This window comes from Acomys russatus, chromosome 2, assembly GCF_903995435.1.
Source record: "Acomys russatus chromosome 2, mAcoRus1.1, whole genome shotgun sequence".
Taxonomy (NCBI): domain Eukaryota; kingdom Metazoa; phylum Chordata; class Mammalia; order Rodentia; family Muridae; genus Acomys; species Acomys russatus.
Window position 1 is genome coordinate 88534585 of NC_067138.1, and position 21702 is coordinate 88556286.

The following is a 21702-nucleotide window of genomic DNA, read 5'->3' on the forward strand; positions in this document are numbered from 1 at the left end:
TCTGTTCAGATCCCCCACTGGGTAGAGTCTCTCAGAGGACCTCTCTGTTGGGCCAATATCCACTTATAAGTGAGTACATACTGTGTGTGTCTTTCTGGGTCTGGGTTACTTCACTCAGGATGATCTTTTCGAGTTCCATCCATTTGCTTGCAAATGTCAAGATTTCCTTGTTTTTAATAGCTGAGTATTATTCCATTGTGTAAATGTACCACGGTTTCTTTATCCATTCCTTGCTTGAGGGATATCTAGGTTGTTTCCAGATTCAGGCAAGAGAGATGGCTCAGCTGTTAAAGGCTAGGCTCACAACTAAAAGCAGAACAGTATCTAAATATTAACAAGTCAGAATAGTAACCAGAAGTGAATTTTCCCTTGTGCATTAGTTACTTATGTATCACTGTGACCAAATACCCAATAGAACCAGTATAATGGAGGGAAAGCTTACTTGAGCTCCTGGGCCCAGGAGGTGTGTCCATCATGGCATAGAAGAGTTGGTGAGCTGTGCCTGTGGATCACTGTGGATCTGGAAGCCGAGGCAGTAGACCAGAACCCAAGGCTAGGAAAGACTTCAAAAACCCAGCCCTAGAGCATTGCTTCTGCAAGGCAGACCTACTTCCTAAAGGCTCCACAGGCTTCAAACTAGCACCACCAAGGTGGACTACAAAGCACAAACCTGTGGGGCCCATTTTAGACTCAAGATATATTTCATTGCATCCTCAGACTTCAATCTGCCTGTCTGAGATGACAGCTAAGGAGTTGAAGGGGAAAAGAGCAGAGGCCTAGGCTTCCTTAACTGGGCATTTGTTTGTGGAGGCTAACCCAAATCCTAACCCTGAGTTGGACTATGATCTGACCTCTAATGATCTGCCCTCAAACCAAGGCCTAGAGTAGGATTTGATGTCTCTGTGCCCTAAAAGGCATTCAGAATAAAGGAATTTGGAGTATGTGCTTTTCCCCCCCAAATATACATAGGAAATAAAAATCAAAGAAACTTCAGCCCACTGGATTAAATGCTTCTTCACCGTAAATATGTTTCTTGGGCTACCAGAACAAAACATTTTAGACTGGGTGGAATGCATTTCTCATCTTTCTGCAGACCACAAGGCTGAGGCCAAGAGACCAGCAGTATCCATGTTTCAGGAGCACTCTCTCCTTGTCACCTTTTTGCTCTGTCCTCAAATGACAGAAAATGAGCTCCAGTCTCTTCCTTCTTCATAAAAGGCCATTAATACCATCCTGAGGGCCTTTCCCTCATGATTTCGCCTGAACCTGACGACCTTCCAGAAGGTGCCATGTCAGGTCTCAGCACACTGCGATGTAGGGCTTCAAAATATGAGTGGGGGGGGGGGATCCATAAATAAATATTCAATTCTTCACATCAAGAGATCTTAACTGAGAATGTAGTTCCTGAGAATGAACAGAAGAGCCAGCTACTCTTTCATCAGAGTGGCTCTCTGAGATCATGTACATGAATCTTACAGCATCAGCATCTTTACTTTTTCTGTTCCCCTTCGCCATCAGCTTATATATGAGACCAACCAATCAAGATATCCAAGTGAAGCATCCTGGGGTCTAGCAATGGCAGGAGCCAGGCAAGACCACACATGCGGAGTGTTGTGACTGCTTCGACTTTCCCTTTTCCTATACAGTTCTAACTCCAGTGATTGGATTGATGAATTTGTAGTGCTGGAATTTTACCCACATAGATACGTAAACAAACAAACCGGAAGAAAACACCTTGCTTGCATACAGCTGAGTCTGGGGCAGGCAGCTCCGTTTCTGTCATCCGCTGCCTCTTTTTTCTTCTTGATTAAGTGGCACTGCCCTCTTAATGACCTTGTTGTTGTCAGAGTCTCAGACTGGACTCATCCTTTCTTGAAAACTGGGGCTGCCAACCCACAGCAGGATTCTCGCTGGGTCTTTGCAGCCTTGCCTTCAGAGGCTTCCCCTTACAACTTCTGCTTGCTGCTTTATAAACTCACAGGATGCAGGATTCCACAGCAAATTTCTTCTTCTGGGGTGAAAATTGTCTGTTAATTCTCTCTACGAATGTTCTACACAGGCTGCTTGAAAATGGCGTTTTATAAAGTTCCCTGAAGCTTGGTGGGAGAAAAAAAAAAGTATGATCAGGAAGACACCCCCACTATTCAGGATTCTTTTCCCAGGGCTGCTTCCTGCCTGGCTCCCTCCATCAGATACACCCTGCAGCAGACAGAATTAACCTTCCTCTCAATGCCTAGCCTGAAGATTTCCTTTTTAACTCTTTCATACCAGTGATCATATTAGCTATAAATTAAGGGCAATCAGCTAAAATCAGTGCAAACTAGCCTGAAGTACTTTCACTGTAGGCAAAAGACGACTAGAAATGCTCATTGCAAATGTCTTCTTTTTTTTTAGATGAAGAAAAAAATATATTATGTTCAAGATGTCACAGCATAGGTTGGTCTTTTTGGGGGTTATCATGTCTAAGGCATATTCAATTATTCTGTGTGTAAAGAAAAATATTCTCGAGAGAGAATAGATCCCTGGGTAGGTAAAAGTCTTTGTAAATGGTTTACACAAGAATTTAAATCTGAATCATAACACTAGTTTTGTGAATATGAAGGGTTAGCTCATGTAATGAACCCTAAACACCTCATTTGTAAACTCAAAGAACAATGCCTCCTGTCCAGGCCCTGCAGGAAGATGACATATACATACATACATACATATATATATATATATATATATATATATATATATATATATATATATGTCACTTAGTAGAGACACTCACAATTAGCAGATTCCTGCTAACTGGTGATAAAGCCAGGGCATGGTGGCCCCTACCTGTAATCCTAGCACTTTGAAGGTGAAGGCAAGAAGACTAAGTTCAAAGCTAGCCTGAGCAACATACAGAGATCTTGTCTCAAAAACATGGAGGGGGTGAGGGGAAATGTAAGATGAATGGTAGCTATTTCATTCATTCATTCACTCACTGATTCATTCAGTGTGCAGTGTGTTCAAGTGTGTGTATGCACACATGTAACATGGCAAGTGTGTATAACGGCCAGAGAACAGCTTTAGGTAACAATTCTTGCCTCTCTCCGTGTGAGATTGGCGGACTTTTGTTTGTTTGTTTGTTTGCATTTTACTAATTCATACATAATATTTCTCAGTTCAGGCATAGTTGTTTTGAAATTACACTAACCTCTCCACCCAAAGGGGCATCTTCCAACAAGCTCCAGCAACAGTAGCTCCTTTGAACTTGAACTTCTTGAAGACTCACCCTTTATATCCAATCAAGTCCCTTACTTAAACCCATGGACAAATACCTACAACAGGTCAGTATTTTACCTGCAGAATCCTCTGAAGCTAGCTAGCAGGTAATACAAAGACTCTTCAATCAGCTCCCAGCAACCTCCCCACCCCACCCCCACCCTCTCCCCCAGGCAAAATGTAAAAGCAGAAAACTGAGATTCTCCTGCAAGGATTCCTGTTTGATATATAGCCTTGACCTGAGCCTAACAGTTCGAATCATGAAAATAAGAATCTTTTATGGTTACCGGGAAAATTCATAGTTTATCATATTTTGTCGGCTGCAGAGGAAGAAAAGACTTGGCCAGGTTCCTGGGGGAAAGATAGCCTGTCATATTTGCTGAGATTTATTTATGAAAAAGCACTCGTGATGATACGATTGTGCAACATGCCCTAGTCCTGCTCAGCACTCCATCGGTAGGTACTATACACGTTTGAAGGGCGCCCAGAACCATCCAGAACTGAAAGCGAAGGAGGGACCTGAACGGGGGGGGGGGGGGGGGGGGGGGGCGGGCATGGCTGGAGGAGGGTAGGCCCTGGGCTACCATCCTTTAAACCTCTTGATTCCTTAAACTTCTGCAGAAATAATGGTTGCATTTTTGAAGGTAATACATCTGCTCCTTTCCCTCCCCGCCCCCCATGTGGTTTTCTAATCCCGAGGTAATTACGTTTTGACAAAAATTTATTGGGACATCTGTTTTTTTCCTCAGATTTGCAGGTCACTGTGTGACTCTAGCAGCAGCCCAGCAGAGAGCTGCTGTTGGAGAAACTGTTGGAGAAACAGTGGCTGCCCAGGCCCAGGCTGTGATGCCTGGGCCACGGGGCTAGGGGTGCAGACAGAAACGGAAGTCCCCCCCCCCCAGTTCCATGCACTATTTTACTTGGTTCTTGGCAGGGGCTCCGTGTGAGATTCTGGCCCAGGAGAATGAAAGAATCGGTGGGATGGCAGGCAGGGGATAGGCGAGGGCTGGCTAGTAGCAGGCTGGCAGCGTGCGTCAGGAATCATGCACTGCCTAAGGTTGGCATCTGATATAAAAATAATTCATGGAGGGAAGGGAATGGGGGTGCAATACACAGGCCATATGTTTGAAACCCCAGCCCATAACGGCTGGCTGTGGTTACCAGCGTCTGGTGCCACTAACTAGATTAAATTATGGTGCCCTACGGAGGCACAGAAATCAGAAAGAACTCAACTTTCAGCATTTGATAAAGCATGGAACAATAGAAGAACGTTTTACACCAAATATCTTTTCGCATTAAAAAAAAAAAAAAAAGAATTCCATTAGGACCTGCTTTTTCTTTTCTTTTCTTTTTTTTTTTTTTTTTTTTTTTTTTTTTTTTTTTTTTTTTTTTTTTTGGCCAAAACTTGCTAAATTCTGGTTTGGGTTTTTGGTTGTTTGTTTTCTAAGCAATCTTGGCTCCTGTAGGAAACACTTGTATCAGAATCCCACAGGGATCGCCTTCTCTCTGTTTTCCCACCTTTGAGTTCTCATGAGGAAGTTTATTTTTTGAGTTGTCTAACCCAATATCTTGACGAAACGTTTGGAAAGGGCTCTGATGGACTTGCGCTTGTGCCAAATCAAACTGGAACGTTCTGAGGTGATTCTGCTTCTGAGAATCAACTTGGGAATTCCAATACCTGAGCACGATCGCCCAGCTCTTGCCTTTCACTTCTTCATTTACACTGGGCTTGGGCGGGGAAGGGGAGTCATTCCCAGTACATTGTGCAGTCCATAAATACCAAAAACAAAAACAAAAAACCCCAAAAAACAAACAAACAAACAAACCCACCTCAGCTAGTTTCTTCCTTTTAAGGGTATCAAAGAAGCATAACAAATGTGCATGGTTGCCTGTGAAGGTCCACCTACCCCACCAAATTCAGGAAAAGGAAATACTGGAGGGGCAAGTCAGTGTCTGCCATGGATGGATAAAGGTAGGATATGTCCTAATGTCCTTGAACGCCCAGCCCTCAGATGGAGACAGTGAGACAGTGATGCAGGTGACTGAAGATCATTAAGAAAGTTGCAGATCCGAGCTTGGTGCTGTGCTCCCTGCTCTGGGCCTCTCTGCTCTGGACATCTAGCTTTTGATTACTAAGCATTCACATGGTGAGCAGTCATTCAGTGGACTGGGCCGAAGCCAGAGTCCTGTGACATAAAAGGATATAACAAATAAGTTTGAGTGTGCTTGATTTTAGAAAATGGTTGTTGGGGGCAGGGCGGTTGTCTCATTGAGTCTTGGAGTCTATTGTATTTAAATGGTGAGCATCTTTATTCAAATGAGCAGTGTGGGCGTGTCTTAGCATAGACTGCCACACACATGCCATAGATCTCAGATCTTGCCACTTGTGTGTCACATTATTTAAATGAGCAGTGCGACTGGGTTCTGATGAGGGCAGACCTATATCCTCACTTAGCCTAGAGAGGAACTGGAGTCACCCCTTCTCTCATTTATAAGGGCACTACACTTACCTCGTGGGTCTGCTCATGGGACCTCATCTAAACTTTTTCACTTCCTGAATTCCCTATCCACCTGCTCATCCCCTTTTCGGAGACCCTGTGAGTGCCCTCCTACCTGACTGATGGATACATTCTCCTCAGTCTTCTGTACCCCTATGGCCTCGCCTTTGAGGTGACAGTCTGGCCTGGGTGATCTTGAGTTATGATACTACAGGAGCCTCTGGTGACCAAAATGCATAGCCATTTCAATCTCAGAAGGCAACTGGGGGCAGCAGGACCTGCCTGTCGGCTGGTGCTCTTCCTCAGAGGCCTGCCACAGCAATGCAGGGATCTTGGTGCACAAGCTCCACGTTGGCATTTAGGCAAATTACTGAAGAAAACTCCCTCATGCAAAGGAAAATAATTCTGTCCCTTCTGTGGCTATTTTCCTGTTACTGATATATTTACAAGAGCAATTTCAATTTTCCCCTCTTGGACGTCATGAGGGCATCTTTTTAATAAATACAAGATGCAACTCCTGAACAGAAAAAGGGTGCTTTTCTGACCAGAAGAAGGCAGCCTGCTTGGAAGTGCTTACTCAGATACACTCATTAGAGTCTGGGTTTGTATGTGTCTGCACTCTCTGTCACATGAACTCAGGCATACAAAGGAAGGCAGCTGGATGGATGTCCTACAGAGGGCTAAGCAAAGGGCCTTCTGCCAAACTCTGTTCCTTTAATTCACCTAAATGCTGACCTTGAAAAATTACCCTTTATGGGATGTGATGAGGTGTGAATTCAATCTCCATCCTCACTTGGGTCTTGTCGTTCTCTGTGCCATGACTGCCAGTTGTGCCAGATGACATTCGCTAGACCAGCAGAGGACTGGTGAGACTGACAAGATCCTCTGGGGAAAGCTGTCATCAAAAGGCCCTTATAAACTCATCTGAGGCCTATGGGCTCTCTCTGTCTCTCTCTCTCTCTCTCTCTCTCTCTCTCTCTCTCTCTCTCTCATGAAACCAGTCAATACTGGTACTGGCCCGGTGTATCACCAATGCAGCTTATCTCTGTAGCCTTTGATTTAATAAATATAAAGGTACTGGTCTGGAGGCTTTTTCTGTTGTTTCCTTTTCTTCTTAGGTGCTGAGGCTCATGACTTAAATTGGCTCACTGCAAAGTTATTCCGCATGCTCCAAAAGAGGAGGGGGCCAAGAAGAAGGAAATGGGCATTCTGCAATTTTTCTGGTGCTCAAAGAATCAAATGCAGCCAATTTAACTTCATCAAATCACTGACAACCAGTGCTGATACAGAAGATGGAAAATATGCAAGGCCAGAGAAGAGCCAAAATCCTCCAGTTTCTATCAGGATTAAAGCCAGATGTTTCACTGACTGTACACATTTGATAAAAAAACCCACAACGATAAAGGCTTCCTTCTCTCTGGCATCTGCGGACCCAAGGTTCCATTCATCAGTGCACAGCCCATGGATCTGGCCTCCAGGCCAACTGGGTAGCATTTAATTCAGTGAAGGCAACTGCACTCCCTTTGTGTGTGAGCTTCTATATGTTGTTATGGCTTGAACAGATCTGTTTACGCTATACCTGCTATGGCAACATTTATCTGCTATGTGCAAAAGACATTTTGATTACTGAATTAATGACACTCAACTCGAGCCTATGATTCATTAAAAGGTATTCAGAGTTTAAGTGAAAGCAATGTTTTCTCTGAAGCCAATTAATACAGAAACAGACCTTTGCTGCATTCATCCATGTTCTGCAATGAGTGATGAGGGGAGGAAAGAAAGAAAAGAGTCTCCTGTAGGCATGGGCTTCCAATCGCAGTCCAGGTGGTTACAAGCTTTAAGTGAGGTGTGCAGAGGTGGCTCCGGTTCAGTCTAACAAGTTTGGCCCCAGCTGTGAAGTGTGAGAGGGCCCTGAGCAAAGAAATAAATAGCTGGTCAAGGGCTCAGACGCTGGCACTGGCCCAGGTCTCCTTCTACCTGTCCCTGAACTGGCGCCTCACCAGGGCTGGTGACTTGATTGGACTCTGGGATCCTTTCTGGACAGCAGATGTAGCTCCAGGAGCCCAGGTAAATGATTTCCTCTCATTCCCTCTACAGATCCCAAACAGAGTTTCCCTTTCTTTCTTTCTTTCTGTTGAAAAATTGCCAAAATCCACTGCATACTGTACAACCAACTCCCAAACAGGCAATGGAGAATGATGTTAATTTAAACTTCTGCCTTATTAAGTAACAAAACCCAGAAATAATGTGATCAAAGCCAAAAGACACAAACTTCTGCCATCTTTCTTGAGATAAAAGAAGGAAAACACCCGTTAAATGAAGGAGGCTTGGACACTTAATAAAAATAGCTAATTGAGTGTTGCAGTAACTTAGCATTTTGTCTCAAGAGTGGTAGAGTACTCAAGGCGAGCCTGTACCCCCTTTTTTCTCTTGCTCATTCCTGCTGTGACTCAGGCCATCAGATCACGGTTTTGTCTGTTTCCTTCGTTGTGGGCCAGGGCCTGCTGTTCTTTAGGAATGTAGAAAGGAGTGGTTGACCAGGTGCAGAGGATGAGAAGGACTTGCAAAGTTCTCAGACAGAATAATTACAAGAGTGAACAGCAGTACAAGGAGGTGGGCGACTTCCTGGATTCATTCTCATCATAATCCTGAAATGTTTATCGTGTTTCCCTAGAATGGACTCCTTCTCCCTTTGCAGGGGCTATTATGGTCTGTCTGGTTTACAGTTGTATGCTTGTCTGTTGTTTTCATTTTGGTTTGTGATCTGCATCTTGGTTCAGCACCACCCCCCCCCCACCCCCCGCTTTCTTATTCCTTTTGGCTTTGAATCTGCAAATAGGTTTTAAAACACTTTTCAAATACCAGTACACCAAAACAAAAAAGGCACAGAGCCCCATCCAAGCAAGGCCCACGACTGATCAGCAAGGCAGATGTGTGCATACCTCCACTCAGGACAGAGCTGTGCTTTCCTACCCATGGTGGGTGACCAACCTGTCCGAGCCAGGGCCTGAGAATGCAGATGCTTTGAATCCACCCCATATCTCCAGAAGACCTCTTGAGTAAGAGGGTGACATTTACTCCTCCCCTCAGATTGGTTGCACTAAAAAACAAAAAACTGAGACTATTGGTACTGAGAGAGGAATACTGGACATCAAAGACAGGCCCAAGACTCCAAGAGCAGGCGCAAGCTTTACTGGGTTTGGGTTTGAGCTTTTCATATAGTACCCAGCCCCTGGCCCAGGCTCCTGTGTGATGGAGGGGACAATACCTGCCCTGATGAGTGCTGGGTGCTTTAAATGTGACAGAGCAACAGTCACATTGCTTTGTAGATAGCTGATGCCCCGGAACACTTGTCACCAGCCTCTCTCTACACAGACTGCAATAATAAGACCACAAAGCAATGAGAATTCCAATGACCTTCCTCCAGCTTCTTCCATAGAGTAGGCAAATATTTAAGAAAACACTTCACCATTTTTTCCAGTTTTTAAAAATCTACATTTTAATGCCTGGATTTTGCTTTGTTTTCATTTGTTATATGTTGGTACTTTTTCTGTTTTGTTCTATTGTTGGTTTCCAGCCATTTGGATGATGAAAGAATAACTCATTGCTAAAGGCTCACCATGTACACACTGGCAAGCTGGGCATCCAACAGAAGAGCTAAACAGAAGACTTGGGACCTATTCCAACCCTTCTGGCTTCTACCTCAGAAACTTTGCACCCAGGGAAGGCAAGCAAGTTGCCCAAAGTCACAGAAAGCAGCTACAGGCAGAACTAAGGAAAATTCTAGTGAGATGGGGATTCTCAACTTTTCCCTCTGTAGTTCACACAAGCCATGTACCCCTAGAGTCCCGAAGGAGGTGGGGATTGAGTGAATTTAGCTGTTATCTTGTTTGCATCATCCTCAGAATAATTTCACTTCAAGGGACTAAAACTAAGTGAAAATCTTGCAGGGACAACCTTCTGCTTTTACTCAGTCAGTATGCCTTTTCCTTCATCATTCATGGTGGCCATTGTTGGAAAGCAATATGATAATTTCTATCTTTCTATTGGAACCTAGACTTGCCACGGTAGCTTTTTATTGAATTATTCTTTTCCTTGAGTTAATATGAAATATCACAATACTTTCAATGACCAGCAGATGAACAAATGAGTACAGCCACTCTGATTTGTGATTATAAGGATTCAGAGGACAGTGAAATTAAAGATATCTTCAGATCATCTTCAGATATAGATAAGGATTTGAGGGCAAGTAAAAGTACTAAATATCAATTATTAGAAATATTTTTAATCTGCTTGCAGTTAGAAGGTTACCTTTTTATGAAACAGCATCTCATATGTAGCCTAGAACTTGCTAAGTAGACCAGCATAGCCTTGAACTCACAGAGCTGTGCCTGCCTCTGCCCCCTGGGTGCTAGAATTAAAGAGTTTTCCACTGCACACTTCAGGCTAACTAACATTTACATTTTCTCCCATATAACTGATTGAAGAGTTACTACAACAGTTCTCTGGGATGAAACATAGATGCTACTTGCCCACCCATTAACATTTTCTCTTTACAAAGATCAATTTTTTTCTAAGAAGAAAACTGTTCCATTTTCTTGAAGATCAGAGATGTTGTGTAACAGTGATATGATTGAAGGGCTATGGGCAGAAATTGCAGAGAAGGTCTCTCCTAAAGACTCCGTAAGCAGGAGTGGGCACATTTATTTTGTCCCTTGCTCAGGCAAATTGTATTGTCCAAACACTGATATGGCTGCAGCACCGCTCCTCTTGAGAACACTGGGATATGTTACCTTCTGTGGGTAGAAGAATACAGAGCTAGAATAGCCTCCAGTCTTTACTCTCAACATTAAAGATCTTCTACAGCAGCCTGGGCGCTCCTCGCCACATGTGTTTTACAAAATGGACAAGCAGCCCCCTAATGCATCCTTGTGTTTGTCACTAAGGTGGCTGCTAGGCTTGTTTTTGAACGTCTGTTACCAGCAACCAAGCAAAATTCATAGCTTAGTCTCTCGGTGAGCCAAAGTCCTATAAATGAAGCTAAGCTTAAAAGCATTTCCTATGTAACAGGAAACATTATCTGCCAGAAATCTGCCCAAGAAAGCTTGCTCAGGAGAGATTTCCTGACTCTTTAATGTTTTTCCAGCCCTGAACGTTTGGAAAGTGCACATGAACAGTAAAGTACATGGGCAGTTATCCAAAGAGAATCATTTATGCTTGCCCCACATTGTACAAGAAACTGTGCTGGGTATGTGTGGTCATTGATTCTATATTTCTGAATCCACTCAATTAGAGAAAGCTCAAATTTAAACCATTTCCAAGAAGGAATTATTGCATATGAAAAGTCCATTCAAGGCTCACAGCTAAGTGTGAGATCAGTTTTGGGCCTGTTACACAATTGTAACACTAACTGAAGTCCATACCCACCACCTTTTAGCTTGTGTATCAATTCTCTTAGGCAGTCTAGACGAAAAGGTGCAGAATCACTAGGCCTCCTTTGGGGATTCCCAGAATCGTGAGGAAACATAGGAAGTGTACAGTGAACACATTGGAGTGTGTGTCAATCACACACACACACACACACACACACACACACACACACACACACACACAAAGCAAAAAACAAAAAACAGCAAACTTGAACGGAACATGGTTTTTGAAATTCTGACGCTGACTGATGAGCAGGGTGGGAAACAACACTGACATTACTTCCCTATGGGCTCTAAACTTTGGAGCCAGGAAGCTAATCCTAAGAAATGTACCTGTTAAGATGCTGGCAAAGAGAGGAGATCAAGTGGATCTCAGAAATCCCAGATTAGAGCCACCAGCAGACAGACTGGCAAGCTTACAGTCTCAGAACTTGCTAGAAGCATTTAGATACCCTTAGTGTGCACCCCAACTAGAAAGGAACATGACTGGTCTGTGATTATGAAGAAGAAGAAGGAGAAGAAGAAGAAGAAGAAGAAGAAGAAGAAGAAGAAGAAGAAGAAGAAGAAGAAGAAGAAGAAAAAGAAGAAGAAGAAGAAGAAGAAGAAGAAGAAGAAGAAGAAGAAGAAGAAGAAGAAGAAGAAGAAGAAGAAGAAGAAGAAGAACGGGCAGATTATAACTTACCTGGAAATGTTTTGAAGATTCCCTTATAGGCTAGACTACACTAAGTCACAGATGCACAATACACACTAGTAGTTAAACAGAGGAAAGCAGTGTCATCTAAGTGACTGTCACTGCTCACACCTGAGACAGTTTCCATCAAAGCCATACCATAGCTCCTTTGCCATCTGAGAGGAGAGCTTCCCAATATCTGCAGCCGGGCACTTTTACTGATGAGCTACAACTAACACAAGGGACTGTGTGATTTGATGAGCAGTCAGGTCTAGCCCCAAAGGCAATGTGTAATGTATTTGAGCTTATGGCAGTAGTTCATGGCACCCTTACTTCCATGTTTATGAACCGACTAAGAATTTAAAGACATCTTGGAAAACAGTGGTCCTGGGGAATCACAGAGGAGACAGAAGGGGAAGAAATTGCTTTCATACTGCTAGTCAAGATTTGAAGATACGCTATGCCAAGAAACTCCTGTACTGGCCTAAATTCCTATTTCTGCAGCTTTCCAAAGTCAATACTTTAGGGTGAAGTCTTCCCAGAGCACAAGGCCACTTTTCCTCCTTTATAGCTGTGCACCACTTCCTACCACTACTAGGAAGGCTCTTGACTTCTCCCACACATGGTGTGATATTGCACGTTCTTAAGGGCAAGTTCAAATCCTCACTCCGACTCAAGGCTTCCCCGACACCAGATACCCCTACTTCTTCTTAGAATTGTCTGAACATAGTTGTCCTAACAGGATTTCTTCTTCATAATTTTAGTTGGGTCTTTGCTTAACTGTAGCAGTAAACTGTGGTGTCATTTGTTTGCTTAAATGTATCTGTGAGTTAAGCTCTGTAGCCCTATCTAGATATGAACGTCCAGAATCATGTGGTTACAATGGACAGTCAGCAAAGATGGTCTGCAAGTTGTTACAGTGATTTCAGTAAGAATCATATTAATAAAACCAGATTTTACTTCCCAGTTATGTATGTTCTTTTGTGTTTATGAGACTCTCACAAAATAAAATACATAAAAATCCAATAAGAGGCTGAAAAAAATGACCCAGTGCTTAAGAGCACTGAGTGCTCTTTCAGAGGACACAGATTTGATACTCAACACCCACGCAGTGTCTCACAGACATCTGTAACTCCGGTTCCAGGGGATCTAATTCCTTCTTTGGCCTCTGCAAGCATCAGGCATGTCTGTGGTGCACATGCATACATGCAGGAAAATTACCCATGCACATAAAAATTAAAATAAAAATTTTAATGATAGAGTTCAAAATGCAATACTACATATAGAAGAAAAGAAGGAGGAGGAATCAGAAGAAGAGAAGATGAAGAAGAGGAGGAGGAGAAAAGAAAAAGAAAAAAGAAGACTAAACAAACAAACAAACTTGCCTTCTGTTTCCTACTGGCTTCCCCTTCAATCCCCTCCTCTAAATATATACATTTCTGTGAAGTTTAGGGTCTTCATTATCTATTATTTTAAGCCATTGAATACTCATAAATTTAGTATATCTAACTTGGGATGCTTGTGAGCAAGACATTAGAGCAAACTTTCAGATTGCTGGCATATTTTCACACCCGTCATAATCAGCATTCAGTGTGCACTCCCCATGGCTTTACTCCATTGGTGTGTGTAGAGTGAAAGGGCAAGTTCCATGTCTAGAAATGGGTACTGTGCACTGCGACTACTGCAGTGAGGAGACAGGAGGCAGCATTTCATAGAAAGGTTCTGTTTAAAGCCCCAAAGATTCACCCGCAGTGGTAAGACCATCCAGAGCACCTATGAATAAACATTAAAATAGTGACCAATGATGAGATGGTGTCTGAGACATCTGATAAAATAATCCAGCCACAGGAAGGTGTGCAGATAGAGAAGGATATCCATGAACCATGTAAGAAGACTTGGTGAGTTGACGGCTTAGAAATCAGTTTTTAATCTGCATCTTTGAAAATATTTCCTTATAAAATACTACGATATTTTAAAAAGAAAAAGGACCCCTGAAACCAAAGAACTACAATATAATTGCCAATAGCAGCTCTAACCCCTGTCTCAGATGTAGGCCCTAGCCTGGGCCATCCGATGCACCTCACAGGTTTGTTTACTTAGTGTTAGTTTGTCTGCTAAAGAACATTGTTTCTAAATAAAGGCCAAAAAGGGCAAAGTTCAGGCAGTGGCTTTTATTATCTTCATCATTTCCACACTATGAGAAATCTGTTTCTGTATCACACACACACACACACACACACACACACACACACACACACACACACACACACACACACACACACACGCTTGGCTCTAGGTTTATAGATGGGAACCATCAGAGCTACAATGTGATAGAGTGCATGAGTGTGTGACACACACTGGTCACAAGCACACCTGCCTATACAAGGTGAGGATTTTAATTAAAACTCAAAAAGATACTAATATTAAGGTGGACATGGCATATTCAAATACAACTTAGGCAAGTTATCATTAACAAGTTTCCAGATTATTTTCTGAGGTTCTTCCACAAAGGAACTTAGTGATTCTTCTTCTTCTTCTTTTTTTTTTTTTTTGGCATGAAATGAGGCATTATTACTTGGGTAATATACTACATTTGAATATGCTGATTGGAATCAATTTTATAATAACTAAATAAATAGGCTTTAAAGCACAACACGAATTAAGCAACACAGGTGATTCCATTAAGCTCCAACAATCTTTGGTCATTTGTTAGGGGGTGAACAGTGTTCCCTAAAGCCAAGTTTAGGAGCCAGAAAAAGGAGACCCACATGCCCAGCCACTGATGACAGGGATTCTCAACTCTTGACTGAAACTGGCCTCACCCAACCTCTGCTAGGCTCACCAGGCCATTTCCCCCAGAAGATTCCAATGCATAGCCCTGGCTAAGAATCACTAAAAAGAAAGAAAATGGCAGCCTGTGGAGAACATGGCCTCCAGGCAACTCCTCACCAGGGGAGTCACTAGCATCATTATCGGATTGAGCCTCTAATGTTCTTATGTGAAAGAAATGCTGTGGGTCCTAGTGACTAAGGCAGTCACTCCTTGGTTCTGAATGTAGACAGGGGACCGGCTCATTGCTTTTGCTCCTTTCTTCCTCACTCTTTGCTCAGGAGCAGCCTTAGGACACAACTAGTAAGGAAGTGAGGGAAGTTGTGGAGGTGCTGGCTCCTGTTTTTCTAGGCCTTCTTAATCACTATGTACATTTTGGAATTATCTTGGGTGTGGATAATTCAGGCTTAATGACACTTATAGTAATTGGTGGCACCAGGCTGGATGCTTCACGTGTATCTTCTCTGTAGCTGGATACGTTGAAACTCTAAGTGGGTAACTTGTCCAAAATATGCAAGACTCAAAACTACTATGCTTGTTTGCTGACCATGTCCCTCAATGCCACACTGCTAACCTCTAATTTTTATACTCTACAAAATTTTCTTCCCTCATTTTGAAATGAAGCAAGATCTACTTTTGGAGAAAATACCACTGGGAACGTGATGGGGCCAGGTGGAGAGATTGGTGATTATTTGCTCAATTCATATATTAATGTGTACAGGTTCGTTGACTTCCACTGACAGGGGCAAGAAACTAAGCAAAGGATGAATAAACTTGGAGAACCCGAGGCCCCATGGTACCAATCCACGAGGAAGGGTATAGAGACGGAAGAGCTGTCCAAGGGGTCAGCTAAAGCTTAGGTAAATTAATATGCTTACATCTGACTTAGATTTTCCCTCCTCAAAACCACTCTTGCCAAGTCAAACTCAGCTAACTCTTACAAGACATCTAGACAGCCAAAGGCAGTGCAATGACCTTTGCTTTCATTTCAGAGCACCCACTTCAAGAACTTGGGAGCCCGCGAGCACACTGGAAGGAGGGAAGGAAGTGGAAGGGTAGGTGTTGAGAATAAATGTAGAATAAGGAAGAACCGGGTAAAAGATAAACAGAAGTTAGACTTTGTTCTGTGCTGACCTGGATTTCACTCACTGTGCCCATAATGAGAACACAAGCTTGTGTGTCGTGGCAGCCTACTCCAGATGTGCTGTTCAAGTTAAGTCAAGAGATAGTAAGCCCGACTTTTTGTCTGGGCATGCAGCATTCCTAAGATCAGGTTTACATCCTTCTCTGCTTTCTTCTTCTCTTCGCCAAACAAGTAGAAGCTGTTCTCCCACTGAGAGAAGATGTCCCAAGAGACCAAGGCCTCATGCTGACTCTCAGGCCCTTCCTTGGGTACAATCAAATGCCACCCGCAGGAAGTAAATGTCAGATGACTTTCCCACAATACCCACTTAGCTCTATGTCAGGTCAAAGGAGTTCTCTGGAAGCCACCACAAACAGGGCCAGCCACGCATTTCCAGAGGATGCCTCTTTTCATGACCAATGGGATGTCTGCATTGATTGTCCTCTTGGTAACTGTCACACCCATGCTCTTGAGCCCAAGCTCGGGGGTTGATTTTGGAAACACATGGAGGTAGTGACAAGCCTGTCCCCTCAGTAGCAGAGGCCTGAGAGCAAGTGTATCTTAGCAATCGGGAGATGGGGAGCACCTGCCTACACCTTGTGCCCTGTTGGGTGAAGTGATAGAAATGGATTATACCACATATAACACGAGGTAAAACAGAGAGATGGTCTGAAACAGGAAAGGCCAGAACATGCTGCTACCCAAACAAGGGGTAGAGATCTTTAAGATCACAGAGGAGATTCTTTGGTGACAGTCAATAGACCTTGGGCTCATAGGCCTAACCGGAACTTCAGTGACAAAAAGGCTGAGAAGCAAGATGTGTGTCAGAAACACAACAAGGAGCACACTCTCTGGTCTGTTATGTATCAGGCACTGTGGTCCAACTGAGCACACAAGGCCCTGCATTTCATCCCTCACACTAAAGGAGGTTCGATCGGCCCCACTTGCCCTGTGCAGGTTCTGCAGCCTAAAGCGTTTCAGTACTCATGCATAAAGCTTGGAGCTCTCCTGGCCATCAGTCATGCTTTCCCTCTTCACTTCTGGAGTTTCTATCAGAGTCAGGTCAACCAGGACCCAGAGAAAGGGCATCCGAAGTCACATCCTGTGACCAGCAAGGGGGAACCCTGCATGAGGGGGGCTTACTCTTTGTCCCCTGGGCAGACTGGGGCACTAGCACCAATTGTTGCCAGGAAGCTTCTTTGAGAAAATAAAGTTGGTCCTCTATGTCCCATCCCCATCCCCTGGCAAAGGTGAGTTATCATAACATAGTCTACAAACTAGTACCCAAAAGGCCTGAAAAAAACACTAACGTGTATGAATTGAAGGCTTGTGTGGTGCCAGGGTATACAAGGTTCATCAGAACTTCATAAATGAATAATCTTTCTCCCCCAAATGATTCAAAGCTACTAGTCTACAGTCACATACCCCTTCCTACTTGACTTTGATCTGTGTGTGTGTGTGTGTGTGTGTGTGTGTGTGTGTGTGTGTGTGTATGAGTTTGTGTGTACATTTCCATATCTCTGGCTACTATTTATACAATTTTGGTTGGAAAAAATGTTTACTCAATCTGAAGAAATTAATAAAATAAAATAAAATGAAATAAAAACAACAAAAATATGCTTACTCTATGAAATCAGGCATTGAAAAACTTTCTTACTGAGAAATCACAAGGAATACTTTTTTAAATTACACAATATATTTTACTAGTTTAATGGTACTTCATCCAGAATATGAAGCAATACAAAATTATTAAGGTGGACCAAGTAAGTGTCTAAGATTCCATCTCATAATTTGCAACTCTTCAGGTGTACCTTCCTTAAAAAGAAGCATATATAATTGTCCACAGTCCATACTTATACAGCTCTCTCTCCAGTTGTTGAAGATGTAGAAAACTGAGGCATCTGCATAGCATCAGAGCCTTCGAACCAAGATCCTGGCTGAACTCACAGCTCTGTTGCGGAAGCACTGCAAATCACCGGCTTTCTGGCCTGCCATGGTGAATTTTGTCAGCATAAGGAGGCCATTTTGATAGGAATCCACCTGGCTATGTATCCCCACTGACTTCCGTACCTGCCCTCAGCAATATGCGTTGGCTTTGGCATGCATAGGGCAAGGTACCACTACAATGGAGCCCATTGTTTCATATTAGGCACCTGCACACAGGCTCAAACAAGGAGGCCATACCAAGCACGCCTTTCTGCTTGGGGCACTCACTGAGAATGGAAACTTGTTGAGGCCTGGAAGCCCACTTTCATCATAATTAGACTGCTTGGCCAATACTTAACCACCAACATCTCCAAGTGAACACGTGAAGTTACTCCCAAATCTTGGGTACCTGCAAAGCCACTCCAGGCAGAATTAGAGTTGGCTCTCTGACCCCTTTGCTGTGGAGTGCTGCACAATGCTAAAATTCTGCCCTGAGACCTCTGGATTCTTTAGCATTCATAAGGGCATAAACTCCCCATGTCTTCTTCAGAACTATAAAATAGTTATAATGATAGCTAATAACATCCCTGGACCAGGTCTTAATGGATTGGCAAGGACAGAACTCTATGTCGCAGGTCTTCTCTGCCAAGGTATTAATACCAGTAGGGCAAGCCAACTGATTACATTTCTCTTAAAAAACTATTTTTATTTTGGGTGTTATAATTACATAATTTCTCCCTTCCCTTTGCTCCCTCCAAATCCTCCTTGCTTTCTATCAAATTCATGGCCTCTTGTTTTTCAGTAATTGTTGTTATAACTATGTGTGTATGTGTGTGTGTAATGCCTGATATTCTTAGGAGACACAGTCTCATAGCAAACTCCCTGATGACCTGGATCTTATAATCTTTCTTCCCCCTCTTCCTGAAAGTTCCCAGGACCTTAGGTTCAGGAATTGGTTTATAGATGTGTCCATCGGGACTGAGCTCCACAACTCTGCATTTTTGGTTGGTTGTCGTTTTCTACGGTGGTCTCTGTCTGTTGAAAAATGAAGTTGCCCTGATGAATAAGGCTACACTTATCTGTGAGTATAAGAAAAATTGTAGTTACTGATTGTACTGGTTTAGTAAAGTAACAGTTGTAGCTTCTCCTCCAAGATCCATGACTTCACTAGCCCTAGATAGTTGGCTAGATTTCCAGTACTGGGAGTGAATTACTTCTTGGTGAGCAGGCCTTAAGTACAATTAGAGAATTGTTGGTTACCATGAAGGTATGTGTGCCACCACAGATCCATAGGATTATCATGCCATGCTGGTCATTGTTGTGGTTTATAGGTGTCGTAGCTGGGGAGGGATGTTGGTTGCTTCCTTCCTTTGGAAGTTTGCATGGTGCCTTATAGTACCAGCTCAGGGCCCTGTGGCCCCTGTGATGGTAGTGCTGGTGTCCTCAGCAAGAAGGACTTACCTTTCACCTCTTGGGAACAACCAAGGGCAACAGCAATAGTCTCAGAGTTCAGAGACTGGTGTTCCAGTCTCTGAAAGGCTCCCTGGGCCCAGGTTAGTTGACACTGTTGCTCTTCTTGTGGAGTTCTTGTCCCCTCTGGAACTTTCTATTCCACCTCTCCCTACCCACCACCCACCCCCTTACCCCGCCAAACACACACACACTCTTCCACCAGGCTCCCTGCACTCTTCCTGAAGTTTGGCTGTGAGTCTAAGCATGTGTTTCAAACCACTGCTGGGTGAGCCTCTCAGAGGACAATTACACTAGGCTCCCGTCTGCAAGTATAGCAGCATTCACTAATAGGTCAAGGGTTGGCTTTCTCCCATGGGGTGGATCTCAGGTTGGGCCAGGCATTGGTTGGACTCTGGGTTTCTCTTACACAACACTGATCAACAATTCAAAAGAGACCTTCTAGTGCCTTTTGCTGGGGGTGTTTGTTAGGTGGCTTTTGGCTATTGGAGAGAGCACTGTCAGCCCAAATGTGAAAATTCCATTTAAAATATATATGCTTATTTATATAAGACATGTGTATTATAGAGATTTTTTAAGGTTGCTAATAATATAATTCTTTATGACCGTTTATATTATAGTTTTTTTGGTATTAATAATATAATTACTTATGACTTTCTCAGACATTCCTACTGTTATTTTACCTTCCTCTCTCCTTCCTCTGTAGTATTTTTCCCTCTCCATGCCTAATTAGAGCCCTACCTTTTTCCGATTTCCCCACCCTGTTTCCTACTGTTCATTGTTCAAGCCTGGGTCTGCCTCTGTCTCGCGGTACTTACCTTTCATGAGTCTCTAAAGGCCTGCATAAAATACTGTAAGCACCAGGCTTAGGTCCTGTCCTCCTTTCAAATGTACATCCACTTATTCACCTGCCAACAAGACCATCTCTCTGGCATTTGAAACCACCACTATCCTTTATTGTAGCACCATCTGTGTTTTGGTAACCTCATAACCCTTTTAAAAATTGTATGTGCATGCTTGCATGTATGTATGTGCACCACAACTGTGCCTATTGATTGAGGAGGTCAGGAGAGGGTATCAGATTCCCTGACACTGGACGTACTGATGGTTGTGAGGCACCATGTATGTGGGTGCTGAGAACCAAACCTAGGTCCTCTGACACACCTCTTCAAATCCAACTTTGTTACTTTTAATGGGACAATCCTGAGGTTGGTAGCTTGGTGGGATGTCTAACATGTGCTATTAACTTGAAGACCTTCTCCACAGTAATTTCCTTTAAGCTAGATGGGGAACATGCCTGGAAACTTCTCACCTGAGGGGCTGCTCGAGAGAATGATGATGCAGAAGGAACGCCAGGAGAGAAATGACAAGGAAGCTACAGAGACCCATGTGGACTTCCACAGCACCAAGTACCATGCTCCTGGCCAGGACACAAGCTGAGACAGGACGCAGTTGATTTCAGATACCTCCACAAACTTGAGTAGGACCATTCCAGACCCAGTATGTTCTTGTTCTTACAGGATAATTTCAGTCCTTTCTGGTACAAATTTTATGCCAAATGTCAAAATTAATCTATGATTTATTTGGCAGTTGTATCTGGTGAGCTCCAGGGAAACAATATCTTGAATGTAAAATTGGGATTTATAATAAAATATTATCTTAATTCTTCCCTGCTTTTAAATATTTACTTCTGAACATTTACAATATTTTTTTATTTTTATATTTTTTTCTAAATGAATATGATTCTTGCTTTTTCTGGGTGATGTAACATTCAGACTGTTTTGAGTTCTTTAAAGGTAGCAGATTACATTCTAGTTTGTTCCTGTGGCTTCCACCAAATAAAGAGAGCTAAGGAGATCATTATTTCCCTTTTAATCCTTGCCTTCTTAGCAAGTATAGGCAAGTATCTTGGTTTACAAATAAGGCAGGGTGTTCTTATCTGTGTCTTCCATCTTTAATCTGACCAAGTAGCTGGTAGATGATGAAACAATGTCAGTACGGTTTCAGAAGTAAAAGTTCACAGCTAATGGGATAACCACACAGATAACAGCCCCATTTCTGCTCTTCCTTAACATTCTAATTTACATGAAATTCTTCACAAAACAGAAACCAATCCCTTCTGGTATAGGAACATTAACTGTACTTAAAAATATCTATATATTTACATATGCCACATGTATTGGATGTTTTGCCTGCATTGTGCCTGTATACCACATGTGTACCCAGTGGCCCAGGCGTGGGTGTTAGATCCCTCGGGAGTGGAGATACAGACAGTAGCCAGCCACCTTATGGGAGCTCTATGGAAATCCATCACAAATTCTCTGCAAGTGCAACAAGGGCTCTTAACTGGTGAGGTATCTCTCCAGCTAAAGTTCTTCCTCCTCATTTCCGGCGCTGCCCTCTACTTAGTAAGTCTTTACATTTGAAAATACTGATATTTTAATCTTAAAAACACTTAAGCTGTGGATTCTTGCTACTATTACAAAATGCCTAAGAAATAGG